The sequence below is a fragment of the Corvus kubaryi genome, unplaced genomic scaffold, assembly GCF_017639235.1.
Source record: "Corvus kubaryi isolate FWS band 111438036 unplaced genomic scaffold, C.kubaryi_AGA036_p1.0 71, whole genome shotgun sequence".
NCBI lineage: Eukaryota > Metazoa > Chordata > Aves > Passeriformes > Corvidae > Corvus > Corvus kubaryi.
Window position 1 is genome coordinate 13,565,209 of NW_024582059.1, and position 17,497 is coordinate 13,582,705.

The 17,497-nt window shown below is 42.1% G+C and overlaps 1 protein-coding gene across 4 annotated transcripts in view; it reads left to right on the forward strand.

The window, feature by feature from the left end:
• GPRIN3 (GPRIN family member 3) overlaps window positions 1–17,497 on the forward strand; it is a 33,450-nt gene that overhangs the window by 6,108 nt on the left and 9,845 nt on the right. Inside the window, exon 1 of one of the 4 annotated variants that reach the window (XM_042049444.1) lies at window positions 15,028–15,095. The exons of the other annotated variants lie outside the window; for them this stretch is intronic. The gene's annotated coding sequence lies outside the window, so the exon portion shown is untranslated. Of the gene's footprint in view, window positions 1–15,027; window positions 15,096–17,497 lie in introns of those variants that run through there. 4 annotated transcript variants of the gene reach the window in all.

Sequence of the window (17,497 nt, forward strand, 5' to 3'; positions counted from 1 at the left end):
TAAAACATAGGCCAGGACTGAAGTAACTAGTATAGGGAAGGCTACCTAGAGAGCCTGCAGAGGAGTATTGTTGTTTTCTGAAGAAAACACATACCAAATATAAGCAGAATGTAGTGACCAAACATTCAGCTTTGGAAAGACAGATCTAACTATTTTCCTTTTTTTTTTTCCTTTTTTTTTTTTTTTCCTGCTAAATGGACAAGGTGTTTCTAAAAATATTGAGAAGTAATCAATGTTTGCTTGAATTCTCACAGTGACACCTCTATCTTGAGATTCTCCTGTAGTTCAGTGATGGTAATTAATATTGTCAGCTCTTCAAAATCATCATGCAATTATCACCAGTTGGCATTTTTATCCTGAAGAACAGGATGGCTTTCTGTGTGCACATGTGCCTTCCTACATCTTTTGGAGAACATTGAACAAATATTGACTATTGCAGTTGGAATCCCAGACTGCATTCTAATGGTGAAAATCCCAGTGATGCTAATGTGCAAACAAACAAAGTTCAGTTTTTAAAAGGGAAGTCAAACAAGAAAAAAGGGAAAATGAAATAAGGAGATGTGCAATTATTTTTACTGTTCTTCATGCAAAAAACCCAACAGATTCAAACAGAGGGCATGAATACTATGCTACATTATGACTAATCTTAAAAGGATACTATAAAAAGCAATGGCTTATCTCAAATGGTGACAGTGAAGTCAGTGAAGAATTAATTCAGGAATTTTCTGGTGACTCCAGGACCCTTCTTTACATGCATGAAATAATCACTAGAAAGCTGAGAAAATCAGTCAAGATGTTATCATGGAAACAGTGGGAATTTTCAAGACAGGATAACAAAGGGTCTGATGTTTACCTTAAATTTGCATAAACAGGAGTCAATTCATTAACATTTATGTGGGGGAAAAAAAAAATTATGTGGTTAGGCATAATTTTCAGATGGATGGTTTTTTCCTCTCCTGGGTGAAACAGAGAAGCAAAAGAGCAGTAGACTGGTTACTAATCTGATTTTACATGGGTTTGGGAAGATATGAGTGTTCTTGTTGGTAGCAGGTAGAGCTGGCACGTGGTTTCTCTGGTCAGGGAAATGTGGTGTCTACCAGCTTTGGGATGAGCAGAGTCCCTTAAACTAAAGCCAGCCTGACTGAAAGTTATTTTCTACTCATGGGCAGTCATTTTGTCTTAGTAAAGAAACTGTAAAATGTTTTGAAGTCCAAGGACTGGTGCTTTACCTTCAGTGTATTGCCAGTGAGATCTACTGGAGCTGCAATTCAGAGCAGCTTTTAGGATGGCCTTTGGGCACTGAGGAATGAGTTAGAAATCACCAGGTCCCAACTTCAGGAAGTGCACAGGTGTAAAAGTTGTCTGAATCTTCCCAGGTCAGCTCTCCTAGAAGCAGTCTGGTTGCTGGGGACTTAGCTAGCCCTTTGGCTAGAAAATGCTGAAGGATGATCACACTTTAGTATTTAACAACTAAAGGGTCACTTTCATAAGTCACTCTCCTTCCTCTGAAGCATCAGTTTCATGAAAAACTTCACACAATTGAAAGATTAAGGTTGAGATGACTCATTAAGAAAATTATGGAATATAATAAGCATGCTGGGGAGTGTAGTAAGGAGTAGAAGTAATAGTGATAAAATACTTGTCAGAAAGATGATAGTCTTGAGAAGAGCTGTATGGAAACAAGATGACAGAATTATTCCACTCTGAAAGGCTGGCATTTCAGAACTCTTTATAATACTGCTGCACACCACAGCCTCTCCATGTTAATTAAAAGAGAAATGTTAATCTTGCCCTTGAGGTTAATAGTTAGGGAGTATCTGTTAAAAGCCAGTAAAGAGGCTATGAAGGTTTGCATGAGTTTGAGGACCCAGATTTCTGCTCGAGCTAAGCAATAGCCTTACAAGATCTTCTGTTTCAGTACTCCATAAAATAACATCAGTTTCCGTCTGTCCATAGGGACAGGTATCCCAACTGCAAAGTCAGCTGTGGTAACATTTGACAATTCTTAGTTGCAGCACCAAAGGCATTTTCACAGAAAGGGTAAGAGGTGTTTCAAGGAGTCACCTCAAGTGCATGGTATGGCAGAATAAAGGGGCCAAGCTTTCAGGTCCCTGTCTGCTGCCCCATTCTTCAAACAAACCTGTTCATGCCGTAAGCAAGAGTATTAGTAACTGCAAATGTGCTTTCATCTACCTCAGCCAAGAACTGATTAGTCTTGGAAAACCATACCTGCATATGATGGTCAGGTCAGGACTGTGCAGAATCTGTGCTGTTATCTCATGCCTGAGAACATAGGCTTCATCAGCTGAATTCAGCCTGTACTTTTGGCCATGTGCTAGTGGTGCTAAAAATGTGTGAAGATGCACTGTGAACTACGACTGAGGAATAAAAGTGGCTCATTCATTTCCTGAGAAGTCAAGCAAGCTGCATCAGGAGCTGCAGAGAAGTTTTAACAAATGAGTATTACAAAAGGATTAGCTTCATTAATTTAGCTGCTTGTGCTTTTGGCACTCAGGAATTAATCCAGCCTTTATTGATTGTTTTGAGTCTCAATTAGCTTGATGCCTAGGAAGGAGAAGGGACAAGCTGTTTTCTCCTTCATACAGCAGGCACAGAAACTCAAAGGTGGTCTTTCCTTTGGTGAGAAAAGGGGTTTTTACTTCCTCTCTGGGTTCAGGGTGTGCTTCAACTTAAAAGGAACAATGCAAACCTCACGTCATGGAGCCACAGTGCAATAAAAGCACATAATATCCTATCATAAAGCCTGGGAGCTTTCCCTCAGAAATACTCTTCTATTAAATGGTCTATTTGAGATTTGCTTCCAGCTGGACCATGCTCGGCCATTATCGCATAAACATGTGAGTTGATATTGGGAAATAGCAGAACAGTATTTATCCAGTTCAAAAGATGCTCTTAATATGAAGGGCCTCAAGGGAATATTGCTTGGAAAACAAATTTTCATAATAAAATGACCTATTTTAGAATTGTAGTTTTCCATGCTGGAGGGGACAGGAAGGTAGCAGGATGCTTGCCAAAGTGATGGACAATAAGCACACTCACACTTGCTCCCGAATGAGCAGATGAGTGGACTGAATGTGTTCATGAGATAGTACCCTGGGGTTTTGGGGTGGTTTTTTGTCATTTGTTTGGGGTTGGGTTTTGGTTTGGGTTTTTCTTAATTTCTTTTTTCACTAGATTCCTGCTAGATTTCTACATGACTGTTGTATCCAGATTGGCATGCCTGCGGGAATGTGAGCAGACCTTCCTACCAGCAGCCAGCTCAAACATGCAGATGACATGGAGAGAACCCACACAATGTCTGAGCCGCTCCTCAAAAAGCCTTAGGAGAAGAAAATGAAGGAAAAGGACAACAAAGCTAATAATAGTTTTGTTAAGGATGTACCAGGAAAGCAGGCTTCAATTACATTATGCCTCTAATACTATGATTCCAAGAAGGGAGCTCTGTAAGAAGTGTTACTTGCTGTTACTCATCAGTTCCGTCTGTGTGGATGCTCCGGGCCAGCTCATGTGGTGGTGTTCCTCCAGGAGTAGAGCCTGCCTCCTAGTGACTAATGAATCCCACCTACTCAGCCTCAGTTTGTCTCATATTTGTCTGTTAAAACTCTTCTTCTTTTTCAATGTGATCTATAATCTTTACTTCAGCAATCAAAATTAGTCTTTAATGACCACATGAGTTCAACTAGTTGGCAATCAGAGTCACACCTGTTACTGTAAAAATCCTATCAGAGTTAGTAGCTAACATGCTGCTCAGAGCAGGAAACTTAATTAGATGGGTGAAATTTGACCTTGCAGTTAAAGGCTGTAATTCCTTTGATGCAAACCCCATTAATGGAGCTGCTGTAGTTTACAGGAGGTATAAATCTGCCTTTTACTAGAGGTATCTAACCAGAGATATTGAAGTCATATGAAATTGTTCCGAACACCATAGTTGCCATTCTGACAGGAAGCCAAACCACATCATCCTTTCAGTCATCCTGTCTTAGATGGCTGATTCATAATGAATATAGGGCAGATGAGGTAGAGATGAATGAAAAGTGTCTGTTTTCTAGCAGACCATATGATGACTCTTTTGCACTGTGGAATTAAAGACAGTTAAATGTGTTTTGGGGTACACCTGTTAGCTTAGTTTTGGAGAGCATTTTGAAAACATATATTGCCCTTTGAATTAATGTAGGATTGACCTTTGTGTGTTGCATGTGGAATTTCACTCATGGACTTCTGAGCTGACCTCCATGACCAGGATTTAGCTGGGATAAATATCTGGTAGTCACCTAGTTTTGATCTTAAATTCTTCACTGTTGACATTTGAAAGTGTTAATTGGTTATATACACTTAATGACTTATTCTGTCTTTCTTCAGAGAAGTTTTTCTGTTCGTGACTGAAAAGAGGGCAGTCTTTGGGAAAATGGGCTTATACATATCCCCCCTTACGCATATACACATTTTTTTTAGTTAAGTCTAGCTGGGATTTTTTGTTTGTCTGAGGGTTTTTGGTGTGGGTTTTTGGGTTTTTTTTTATTTTTATTTTATTTTTGTGTCCCTATAGACAGAAAAATACTTTCTGTATGATCAGAGAGCAGCCTTTTGAATAGTGTTTGATAGTGGTCAAACACTGAAAGAGAGAGACCTAATACTTTACCAGAAAAACCACAGGAAATGGGAAAAAGTGTTCATCAGAGGCTTAGAAAGACAAAGCAATGTTTACAATGTTCAACTTGAACATGCAACATGAAGCAGCAAGAGATAGGAACATGGTCAACATAACAAATACTTAAAACTATCTTTCAAAAATGATGCTATACCATGGTGCAAAAGACAATTCTAAAGCATCCATTTATGAACAGTTTCCTGGCCTTGAGCGATATGAAGCTGTGAAATGGTCTGGCAAGGAGCACACAGTAAGAGACAGATGGGGAATCAGTGCTGGAAGAGCATTCAAGCCTAGGTCCAGGAGGCAGAGGGCCAAAAAATTTCTCTTATCACAGGGACCAACCAACTTACTTTCCTCTGCACATCCTCTTTCTTTTTCTGAGAGAGCAGGTCTCCCCTTCACCCCTTATCCCCTCCTGCCTTCTTACCCAGAGACAATTCACTCAGCAGTTGTAAAGGTACGTCAGCCTCATAAATGGAAAGAAGTCACTGAATTCGTGTAGGAGAAGGCTGGTGTTCCCAAGGTCAGCATTAACACTTTAGTTTTGTGGGAGAAGCTTAGGACTGAGGCATACTAACCTAGAAATTCAACAGCTGAGCCATTTCATCTAGTTCCTGCCCAGAGAGAAGGCGTGGGGTCTAATGATGTTTTAGGTGTTGCAGTTTTTCCCTTTAAATAAAGGCAAAGCCCCCACCCATGAGGGGAAAAGAACACATTTTCTGTCCTTCTGGGAAAGGAAAAGGGTGAGAGTTTTAAGGCAGTGATGAGGGATTTTTCAGCCCATCTGCAGTGCTAACCAGACATCTGTCTCTTTTAAACCACCTCACATGGCAGTCTGCATTTGCAAAAATATTTTTCTCCTGTTGACTTGGAGTAGAACAAACCCAACAGTTTTCCTGTGGCTGCCCACACCTGTGGCTAAGAACTGTTAATAAATAGATGAGGGGGCAGAGTGAAGAGAGCTGAGATAATGAAAATCAAGCTACAATTACCTGGACTGTGCTGACCAGCAGCTGAGCAGGGATGGAGGGCAAGGCTTCCCACCTCAGTGACAGCCAAGTTTCTTGCAGTGTGGCCTGAGTGTTTGATAATATGGTTATACAATGAATACCTGATGAATTGCTCTCAGTTTCCCAGCTCTGTAGCCTGGACTTACTTGATCCTCTGACACAATCTGCCTCTGTCCACATACTACTTCCATTTGTTCTTGGTCTGCTCTGAGTTCACTTGCTCTGGCACACAGGTTACAGATTTATAGGAGAGGTGTTTCAGAACAAATTGCCAGCCTTGCTCTCTGCAAGAGAAGCAGCTCATCTGTAAGAAGATGAAAAGATAATTGAGTTGCTGGCTCAGTATCTCATTGACTGCTGCCCTGTTTACACTGGATGTTCTCTCTTATCATATGTTCATACCCCATCTGATCCCATGCCCCACCCGAGCTTTCTGAAGAGCAAGAGCAATAACAGAGCCCTTTCCAAAAGTGCTTACCTCCCTGTATGAACACTTATGAATCTGCAGTGGTTGCAAGTACTTTTCTTGGGTGGAGTATGTGCAAGTACTTTTCCTGGGTCTGTAACATCCTTTGCTTGTTCAGCTTTAAGGTGGTGGCTTTGTGGGGTTTGGTTTTTTTCTTTGTAAATGCTAGCAGCAATGTATTCTGTACACTTGTTTTGTTTCCTGGTTTTATTTAACAGAGGTCTCTTTCCCTCTTTGTAGATTCAGGACTTGAGTCTAGGAAGGGAAGGAACTCATTTTAATGTTTTTTCAGTAATATTGCAGAGGTGAATCACTAAAGCCAGAATTACTGGGCTCATGATTGCATGGCTTTTAGTAGTAGATGATGAGATGTAGAAGAAAGGTGTTCTGTAGTTAAATCACTGGCATTAGACACCAGCTGCTGCATAGCTTTCTCTGTGATCTTCATCTGTGTTAGATTGTATTGAAGAGGCAGAAAAAGTAGAGGTTCCTACCTTTGGTCTGTATCTTGCCTGCTTAAGTGATGAATGTTTAGCATCTCTGTGCTCCCATGTAGCATCCAGCAAAATGGCAGCGTATGTTAGAACTTTCTGGCATTTCTTGGGTAAGAACAGGAATTTAAAAAATTATCTTTTCAAAAATATTGAGCAACTTTTGAATCCTGCTGGCTTTACTGGTATTTCTGATTATTCAGCACTTTTGAGCATCAGACTTCTTTGATTTCAATGCCCAGCTTTAATCACCCAGATGAGGCTAGATGACTAACTTTGTTAGCATATATCAGATTTTATATGTATGTGTATGTCTGTCTTCAATCATGTAAGGATGCATAGTTTGTGGTAATTCAAATTGTAGCCATAAACAGGATGTCAATAAAAATAAATTGTGGTCAGAAGCCTGCTACGCATTCGCAGCTGTCAGATGACTGGTTGAAGTATCTAGTGCTTATCTTCAAGAAGGTCCTACATGGAAATTAACCATCTTGTTTGGATTTTCATACTGGCCCTAAGGTTGCGATGTGTTTTCTCACTCTTTCAAGTGTGCCTCTGTGCATGGGGCATTGATGTTCAATGCGAGTCCAGTAATTAAACCCTAAGCCGTGAATGATCCTTTGTCATGCCCTGCCAGCTTCCACTCCAGCTGACTTAGAAATAAGGACAAAGCTATCCCACAGCCCTCCTCACTCACAGCTGTGCTCTAGTAAGGTACAACTTGACCTTAGATCACTTCTAAGATCTGCAGGTTAAATATGCTGGCAGCTGGAGCAAGGGCAGTTAAAACTGCTCCAAAGAGGAGTAAAAAGCAGTGCAGCCTGATGGGAGGTGCTGGGCTTTAGGTGATAAACTCAGCAATTGCTTGGGGGTGCCTTTTTTTTTTTTTTTTTTTTTTTGAATGCTTGGGGGCATGATTTGCTTGGAGTGTGACATGAGAGGCTGGAAGGTGAGCTGGAGGGATAGCTGCCAGGTGAGTGCCAGTCATGCTGCCCACAGGGATGTCTGCTTTGGGCTTGGCCAGGTGGTCGAGGCAGCCAGTAAACCTGAGACTCAGTTGAACTCAGATGTGATATGTCTTCTTTGAGCTGTCATTTTAATTAATGCTAATTATACTCATTAACCAGTTTGGCAGTCATCCTGAGGGACAGTGATTCAAGTCAAAGTTAATGTTTTTTACCAGTGCCTTCATCACTACATGCATTGCTTCAGTCACCTGATAAATGTAAATGTGAATTTCCCTGTCCTAAGAGCAGAGGAAATGAGAAGAGGTGTGCCCAGCAATAGGCTCAGTGTAAACCTTGAATTCTAACTTGGAAGACGCCAGCCTTTGGCAGAAGCAGGGATCTCACATCAGCCCGGTGTAAGCCTTGCACAGTTCTGGGCTGTGGACTGGACCATACGCCTGGTATGGATAAGGCAGAGGTCTGGGGTAAGGATACGGCTGTGCCATACTGCAGTGGGCAAAGCTTTGGCTTATAACACCTGCTGTGTCTCGGTTCCCAGCCTGTTTTATTGAACTAGCCTCCAGATTTTGCACTGCTATCTCTTAAATATTGTCTGTCTTGAGGAAGTGATCCTGGGCTTAGTTTGCTTCCAACACAGATGGGACTTCCCAGGTCAGACACTAAATAAGGATTTATTTTAAGAGCACTGAGATTTTTAGGAATTCAGAAGCAGAGAATGTAATTATTCTTAAGCCTGTGAAAATCACATTTGAATCTCAGTATAAAATGCCGCAGACAGTTGGGTACCTTAGTCCCCCTTCTTGAGGCTGGAAGGATAGAAGCACTTTGAATGTAGGGATAAAAATACATGTTTTGAATAAGCCATTGTTAGGAAACAATTCTGACAGAAGTGAGGATGGTTCCTGCAATTGTTAGTGTGTGAAATTTTTACACCCCTGTGCTGCCTGCAAGGGCAACTTTAAAAAGCTACTGCCATCAAACGCCTGTGGGATAGCCTGAAAATAATGAGTTGTTCCAAAATAAGCCATCATACAGCACAGCTGTTGGTGATTTTCTTTGCTGTAGGAGGATGGAGGTGTTGAGAGAGTGACTGAGTTGGCTGCTTCACCCAGAGGAAGCACCACAGTCTTTGTTCAAGCATATCTAATTGCTGGATGGAGAAGACTTAAGAGCCTCTCTTTGTCTCAAAGAGCTCTCTGGCTACATGGTGAATTTCAGGACCCAGAGTCAGGGTTGTAAGGTTTGGGAGCTGATTTTTAGCAAGGCTGAGTTGGTATCAGTGCCAGTACCACCTTTTGCTCAAGCCAAGAGCCAGAACAGTAAGGTTCTCTCAATTTTACCTGATCAGATCTGCCATAATGGCAGTCACTGACATCTGGGAGGTTTCTCAGATATATTTCAACACCTTCTGTCAGCTCTGGCTGGCGACCAAAGACAACCTGGTCTGGTTTATAGTTTTAATATTTTACCATCATTTTCCCATTTGGCATTGACCTTCCTTAGAGTCAGGTGACTGGAAGCCCTCACCCACCTACAGCACTTTGTACACCGTTAGGCTGTTCCATCATTTCTGGATATAAAGAACAGTGGTCTCGCTGATTATCTGCAGTACATGACAAGTGCTGCTTTCCCCACATGCCACATGCAGTTCTTCATCAGTTTGCCCAACAAGTACTGAATGAGGCATTGGTTTTGCCCAGTTCCGCTAGGGTCAATGTTCAACAAAATAGTGTATAGCCTCAAGTAAAGAAAAAGAAGAGGCTGAGGCTGAGATGACAGCTTTTCATGTAATGGTCTCACTAAAGTCACATCATAAGCTTGAGTGACTGAGGTGAGCAGCTTAGAGTCCTTAGCTGGACACCCAGGTTTGAGTCATTGCCCTCAAAAGAGCATTTACCGGCATTGTAAAGATACCACAGAATTGCTCAGATCTTATCCCTGAACACCAAAGGCCTCCAACCTGCAGCCATTTGGTTTCCTGCAGAGCCTCAATACATCAGACAAAAAGTGGCCCAGCTCATGGCGCTTCCTCTCGTGGGTTTTTTGAGGAGGTGTTTAGCAGGAGGCAGTTTACTAAGGAGATTATTTTGTTCTTTTTGCTGCTCTTACTGTCAATGACAGCCAGCAGCAGAGCAAAGTGACAACGTGAAAAAACAGGAAGCAACTGCTGAGGTGGCAGCCGGAAGAAGGCAGGATATTTTTAACTGTATTTTAAAAAAAAAAAAGACCCACGGTGATAGCTGTTTCAGCTGCCAGCCTCTCTATTCACATGAGTTGTGTTTTGTGATAGCCAGGAGGCAAGAGCAGACGTGGTGAGATCATCATCATGCCTTTCTTAGGTTAATCACACAGTACAGAAAATTTCTGTTACAGTAATGACTGGGTAGGCACTGCATCCTTCTTCTCTAATTACATGCCATTTGGAGTAGTTCTTTTCCGTTAGGATAACGCCTGTAAATGACAATGGATACGTCCCTTGCCAGGTGCCTGTTATGTAAAGATCTATTCCCTTCTCTAAAACTGAGTCCAGCATCTTCATTAAAATAATATGATATATGAGGAGAAGTTAATTTTTTCAGATGGTGTGTGAGAGTTAAACATTATCATTTTTGAGTTTTACCTTATGCAAAAGATATTGATCCTGCTGTCAGCTCTTCCAAGGCAGAATTTCCTTACTTGCAAGGTTGGTTTTAAAATAAGAAATGCTGCTACAATACATTTCTCTGGGCACTGATAATATGGTTATTCAGCAGCAAATCAGGCCTAATTATCTAGGGCGGTAACTCTGCTCCTGGGGACGCTTCAGCCATGAGATGAATGTTTGTATTCAGTGCACTGGGGGAATGCTCTTAAGGAAGTCATAATGAAATTCAGGAAGCTTCCTTTTGAGGACCTGAAAGCATGTTAGAAGTACATAACAGCCTTTGTCCCTAGAGCTACCCTTTCTAAGACACACCTACTCAGCAGTGGTTATGTTTTCCTGACCACACGAATGTGATTTTGGTCCTAGTCCAGCTTCCAGTGGATGGATGTCCATGTAAACTACATCATCCTGGTTGTTGCAAGTTGTCTGGGCAACAAGCAAGAATTGCAAGAATTGCACGGGCAACAAGCCAGCATTATGCTTTCATCCCTGAAGATGAGCACTCTGCTTTATAATGAAGTCACGTTGGTATTGCTGTGTAGGAAAAAGGTATTTATTGTTGGCTACTGCTAAACTGCTCTCAGGAAAAATTCATGAAGGGCTTTTGTTTGTCAGCTGTCAACATTCAAATGCAGTCAGCTGAATAAAATGCATTAATGAGGGGTTAGATTTCACCACACTTTTATCAGACAGAAAGATAGCAGGATAGGTAAGGAGTGAAATTCCCATTGGTCAGTTAGAAATTCTGTTGCTTTCAACACCAAATACAAAAGTGGTGTTTGAGAGGTCCTTATTACCCTCCTGTTTATATTCCTCAAACACTGAGTCTTGTTTTTACACAATAGTAAACTGAAGGAAAGTAAGCAGTGGCAGTGAGCTGTATGCAGTCACCTGCCTGATGTGGACAGCAGGTTGCTGGTTTCCTCTCATGTGCATGTGTCAGGAGTGTGCACGCAGGCCTTCCTCCTGAAACATGGCTTACCCTTGAAGTCGGGCTGCATTTCCTTAAAAATGACTTCCAGGGTCAGACACTGAAGTAAGAAAAAACTGCTGATAAATAATGAGGCTAAACACAGTAACATGCAACAACAAAAAAAAAAGGTTTTACCCACATATCGCCTCCCCTCCAGGGTGGCCCAGGTAGGAATATTGCTGTAGCTTATGCAACTGTTACAGCTGCCTCAGCCAGTCAGCATAGTTGTTGTTTGATTTAGCTGTTTTCATAAAGCCATTTATCCTTCCCTTTCACCTTGGAGGAGAAAGACTGATGGGCTCTTGGTGGTGCTCTGCAGCAAGCCTGGTATTCAGCAGGGACTCTTGCATACTTACACGCATCGCCGAAGAAAGCCTTTTTTGGGCTGCTGTAGCCCTGGGAAGAGGTGTGCAGGGAGAGAGCGTGTCCTTGCAGCCCCTGCTGATGCCCAAGGCCCCTGTCTGCAACAGGGAGCATGCTTGGGAGGGTGAGCTGAGCAGGGAAGTAGAGGGGCAGGAGGACACGGGGAGAAGAGTATGGAGGTGATGCATGGTCAGGCTGTCATCCAGCCCTCTTGTGGTTCCTTCCCGTGCCACCCTCCTCTGACCATGTGTGGGGTTCTTTGGAGAGATTCTAGAAGCAGTGGTTATATGAGGATCTGAGCTTCTCCTGGAAAAGGCTTTTAATCTGTGAGAAAGGAGTGAGCTGTGAAGGCTCAAAACTTTGATGGCAGCAGATGATAACACAATTCTTAATCTAAACCAGGATTTTCAATCTCCTTGCCAAATGTCTTCTAGCTATCTTCTCAGTACTGTATTTTCTATCACTTCTAAATACTGGTTTTTCTTGCTTTAAAATGTTGGAGTTCAAGGCAAATCCATTTTCTTTCTGGAAATGTGGGAGAGTTTTGCTAAGCCATGGTGCACCCATAAATACATAACCACTTGATTCTTACTCCCATGCAAACAAGATGCTCTTGCCGCACATTCACAGCATGTGCCAGCCTGGTGTCTTTGGCCATGGCCAGAGGACAATGACATTTCCAGCAGAGGCAGCCCAGCTTTCGGGATTGAGTTGCATTGTGGCATTGTTAACAGTGTCCGGGCTCCCACCAGGGCCTCGTCAGCTGGTGCCAGAGCTGGATGTGGGGGTTGCTGCTTGTCTCCTGGCCAGGGCAACATGGGTGCTGCCCACAGGGAACAGATGGGACATGGGCTGGAACATCCTGTCTCCAAGCAGAGCTGTATTTCCTTTTACATGGACATCTTTCTAATTGTAGGGTAACTGCCAGCAGGACAGTAGAGCTGAATCATGCTTGATCACCGCACAGTTTTTATTCTCTGTGCCTGCCTATTAAAAGCCAATTGCAGATATTCTCACACATTTGTCCCTGAGTGACTGCTGAGGTACCCATGTGTCCCTGGACTGCTTTGAGGTGTTGGGGCAAGGCCCTACTGAGGGCTCTTGGCAGGATGTACTTAAGGTTAGCCAGAAGCTGAGAGAAATTAAGAAAGGTGCAAAGCAGTTTGCTTTGCTTTGTATTATCCCCAGAGGCCACTGTACCATTTGTAGGACTGGCTTGACACATTTTCTCATCTGTAGGTTGTGGGCAGCAGGTTAAGCTGAGCTTTGTCCTTCCAAAGTGGAGTTCCCATGCTCTGCACTCTGTGGAGTTAGTCTATACCTGGCAGAGGGATGCAAGATGAGAGGAGTCAACAACCAGAAAAATGTGTTTCTTCAGCATGTACAGAATAGTGCTACATAAATCTTCAGTAGGTGTCAGGCTGATTGGCAGCCATCTCTTTTTGGCTGAAAATGGTAGTACATCTTGCCCTTGATTTTCACATGATTTTCCTCAGTTTACTACCATTACAAAGCAAAGATGAGTACTTAGCCTCTGGTTTTGTGTTTGGGCTTATTTCCTGTTTTTACCTCTGCCGTTTCCATTTCTCATTGTGTCATGGCATCTTTCTGAGCAGACCTGATAGATAGTACTTGTTTTGTATCAACATCCAGGGGGAGGAGCTCTGAGGTCTGTTGGACCCCAGTGAGAGCCCTGGCTGGATCTGGTTTTTCCTCAGGGCTGTTCATGTGGCTCAGTTGGTAGTTCCAGCTGATTTAGTGTCATGACATGCATCACATGAGATTAAGAAGGGCTTCTAGTGCAGATGTTGGGAAGGGTTCTAGGAGAGGCTGTGGGGTTTTGTTTGGTGGCGTTTGCTTTAACGCTAAAATGAGTGGCCTAGACTTGCAGTGAGTAGGCTTGCACAAATAGAGGTCCTTTTCTCAGAGGGCATGCATGTGTGCACTGCACAGCATTTTGCATAGGCCAGCTATGCTAAGGGGGTCCATGAGTAGATGTGCACTAATTTCCAAAGGTGATTAAAGTGTGTCCTTCCATCCAGAAAGTCCTTAAACTCCTGTGGCCAGCAGCAGGAAGGCTGTGGACAGGATCCATATCTTATGTGTGCTAGAGCTTTGAACTGGCCGGAGCCTTCAAGAGGATCAGATGTTTTTCTAAAGTAAACTTTCCTACCCCAAAAAATAACAAGGAAAACTGAAAAGCCTTTCAAGCAAACCCCCAGACACATAGAGTTAAAAAGCTTACAGATGAGAAATGTAATTTTTAATATAGTGGAAGGTAAAAATAAAGAGTTCAGGATCGTAGGGAGTTCTGAGCTGCAATAGGCTGTTGTCCTTCTGGGCTGAGTAAAGTCATATCAATTCAGTGGCTAGTGAGGGAATAAATAGGTATTTTGCAGTATCTGCTGAGGTGTTACAGAAGTTCTGCTAACTCACTCAGCACAGGCCAGTCAAAAGCAAACCAGCACATAGAATCACCCACTTTGCCTAATGTCCACACGGAGGGAGCTGCAGCCCTGTGGTGCTCAATGTGTTACTTCTCCTGTCCAGCTCTCTGCCTGTCTCTGGCACAGGTTCCTGCTTTGTCTGCAGGTCTGACCTGCAAAAACATCTGCATTCCCCAGGTGTAGAAGGAGAACTGGGACTTAGAGCACCCTCTGCTTGAAATGCCAGCCCCATCTCTGGTGGGAATCACAAGTATGCGAGGTATCTGTGGAAATCCCCACCACCTCTTCCCTCCCTGTCATCACAGTGAGTAATTTGTCTCCTGTCAGCATCCCAAAACACACTGAAAGATGGAAGTTCTGCCTCTTGTATCTTACCTCTTCAGGCAAACTCTTAAGTATTTTAATGAATATGTCCTTGTTTTGTGCTGTCTTTCATTTGTAGTGCCAGTCTTTTTGATCCCACAGATAATTAGGAGAAAATAACCCATAAAGCAAATTTTCATGGAAAACAGAATAACAAACACTCTTTGACATTGAAAAGAGGGAAAAAAACCCCCATTGGCTGCAGAATTAGAAGGATGCAAGTGCATTTTTATGTTTAAAATTTAAAGAAATGTGTTTTATTTTCGATACATTTAGTGGTCTAATACGAGTTCAGGTGAGTCATTGTCTTTTTCCTCAGAGCAGGAGAAGAGAACAGAGACTGAATTCCCACTTCAGCAGATGTTTATCTCTGTTCTTAACCAATGTGGCTGTATAATGATTTTTGTGATGATCTGAGAGATCTTGTAAGATTAGAACTATTAAGAGCAAGTGTTCAGCTCTTCTATTTGCGGAGACAAGGTTGAAGAGAGGGCTCAAAGAGTAGGGGACTCAAGGAATGGAAATCCAGAATTGGGAAAGGGGTGCTTGATTAGTTTGGGAGCTGCTTTTTAGTTGTTTTTACAGTTGAGGATAGGTGGAGATGCTGACAGTCTTATTTGTGCTTTGCAGATTTTCAGATTTCTTCCAGAGGAGATGGAAGGCAGAATCTTACATAGGAATTTCCTGAAAATGTATTGGTTTGTATTATGAAACATGCAGACTTTCTGGTTTTGTTGACTTTCTCATAAGGAGCAAGAGTAAAAATTGCAGTGTCGTTTTATTGGGGGTTGGGTATTACTAAAATAAATAGGAGTTTCTTTGCATTGTCTGCATTGAGTTGCCAGGAAACTTCTTGGGATTTGGGGTTTTTTGGGTTTTTTTAACCGCACATAAAAAAGACCTACTCAGTTACAAGACTCCATGAAGGTCTGCTGGCCATGCAGGGACCCTCCCAATAGGTCTTTAACTAGAAAACATAGACTTTGCCAAGTTAGAAACCTCTTGTTGCTAAAGGTCCACAATAATTCTTTGTTGAGATGAGATTGACACAGTCAGGCAGGCTAATTTAATCTGCAAGAATAAGGGTAAGGAGAACTCTGTTGGTGTAGCAAATCTGTTCTTATTACTAAAACTTGATTTTGACCTTTGTGGAGATACTAATTTTACCTCCTGTTAAAAGAAAACTTTGGATGATTGCTCCAAGTCTGATGTACAAGACTTGAAAAATTCATCAGCAATCTTGATTTGTTTTGACATGTTTTTTGGCCTTCTACTGAGTTTTGTATTTCTGTTTTTCCTACATATTTGCTTGTAGGCAGTGTTGTTTGTTTGTTTGAATCCTCATGGTCTTGGCAGTTGAGTAGTGTTGCCCACAGGTCCCAACGTTGTTCTTCATTCCTATGTAACAGGACTCAAATAATAAAAATGAGACAATAATCATAAATGAGATTCCAATAGTAAAAATGCCTTTCTAGTTCTGTAATCTGTAGGGCTTCCTTGATGCTCTCTTTCATAAGACTTAGCTTTTTTTCTGATTTTTATTAATTCTTAAGTTAGAACATTTTCTTAAATTACCATGTTTATTTAGACTACTTCAGTGCCTTTGGCTCCTGTCATTAGGATGGCTTAGTGACGAGTCTAGAAAATAGCTCCATGACTTTGACAACAAAGTCTTTATAGAAACCTTTTCTCATAAATTGACTCATTTGCAGAGCCATTCCAGGCAGAAGAATGATCCACCCCCTGCCCCACATTCAAGGGCCAAGCAAAATGTCTGGACTGTGCTCAGTTGTCCCACATCAGAGAACAGGTCCAGCTGGGTTTTCTGGGGCAGAATTTCTTCTCTTGACATATGTCAAGGGCTGGTAGCAGAATCTCTTTTAATTACCATACGAGGCAAACATTTAACTATATGTTTCAGGTGATGCTGGTGAAGAGCCACTAAAGAGATGGGGAGAATTCATGCAGGGGTTCAGACCAGAACTAACTCATTTAATTGAAAAATTAGGACTCATTGCCCTGTTGAGTGGGTATGAGTTAAAAGATAATGCTCCAGTGTGCAGATTGCCTTGCCCAGGTTTTGTATAATGATGAACCAAACTGATTTTCTCAGAAGTCTTCATTTCTTCTGACACTGTTTGCTGAGTAGTACATCTCATCCTAAAAATGGGGATTGGTTTTGTTCCATTATTTGCTTAATTTTTCTTTCTGGATCTAAAAAATAAGGAAAAAAAATATATGTGAGCTGCCCAGTTGTATATACTGGTTTGGTTTGCATCGATATTTGGAAAAGGAAAGAAGAGAGTAACAGAATTTAGTCCAATGGATACCCAAAGCCATCTGCTCCTCTCCTCGCAGCCGTTACATGTTTATAGCACAACAGCGTGAACATGGAATGTCTGTCCTTCCTTCAGGACTATGCTGGCTGTCTCTAAAGTGAGAATAAAATGAAGGCAAGATGTGTTGTAGGCAGCCACAAACTTCCATTGATTTTCAGCCTGATTTACATACTTTTAGTACTTCTCAAAATGCTTGGCAATCCTTAGCCCTCCTGGAAATCCCTTGTGGGGTGATGCTGGGCTTCTGTCACAGAGTGCAGCTAAGGGACTTGGAATCCTTCAGAGGCAGGATTATAGTTTCTCAGGGCTGGCTTAACCCAGCAGATTATATCTCTGTGGTTGGACAGAGCCCAAAGAGGCAGTAAAAAAATAATACATTTTTAATATCTGGAAGACAGAAAGCTTAATGAATAAGTAATAAGTTGCAGCACTTTCCTTTTCTTAGAAAAAATAGAGTGGCTGTATTTTTTTAAATTTTCCTTCATTGAGCAGTTTTCTCCTGTTGCTCTTTTAAAGTATCCTAAGGTGCTGAAACTTAGGACTGATTTTACAGAAACTAAGGAAGTTATATCACTGTAATCCAGGCTGAGAGAAGGAGAGTAGAGATTTTTCTGGAAAGGGTTTTGTTGATTTTGCTAGTGTGGAGGAAGGGTCTGGAACAGCTGAGTGGTTGCACCGCTGCTTCCAGCAGCATCTCCCTAGTAATGTAGCAAAGGAGATCCTACTGTGTGCCTGCAGAGACGGGCACACGAACAGGTACA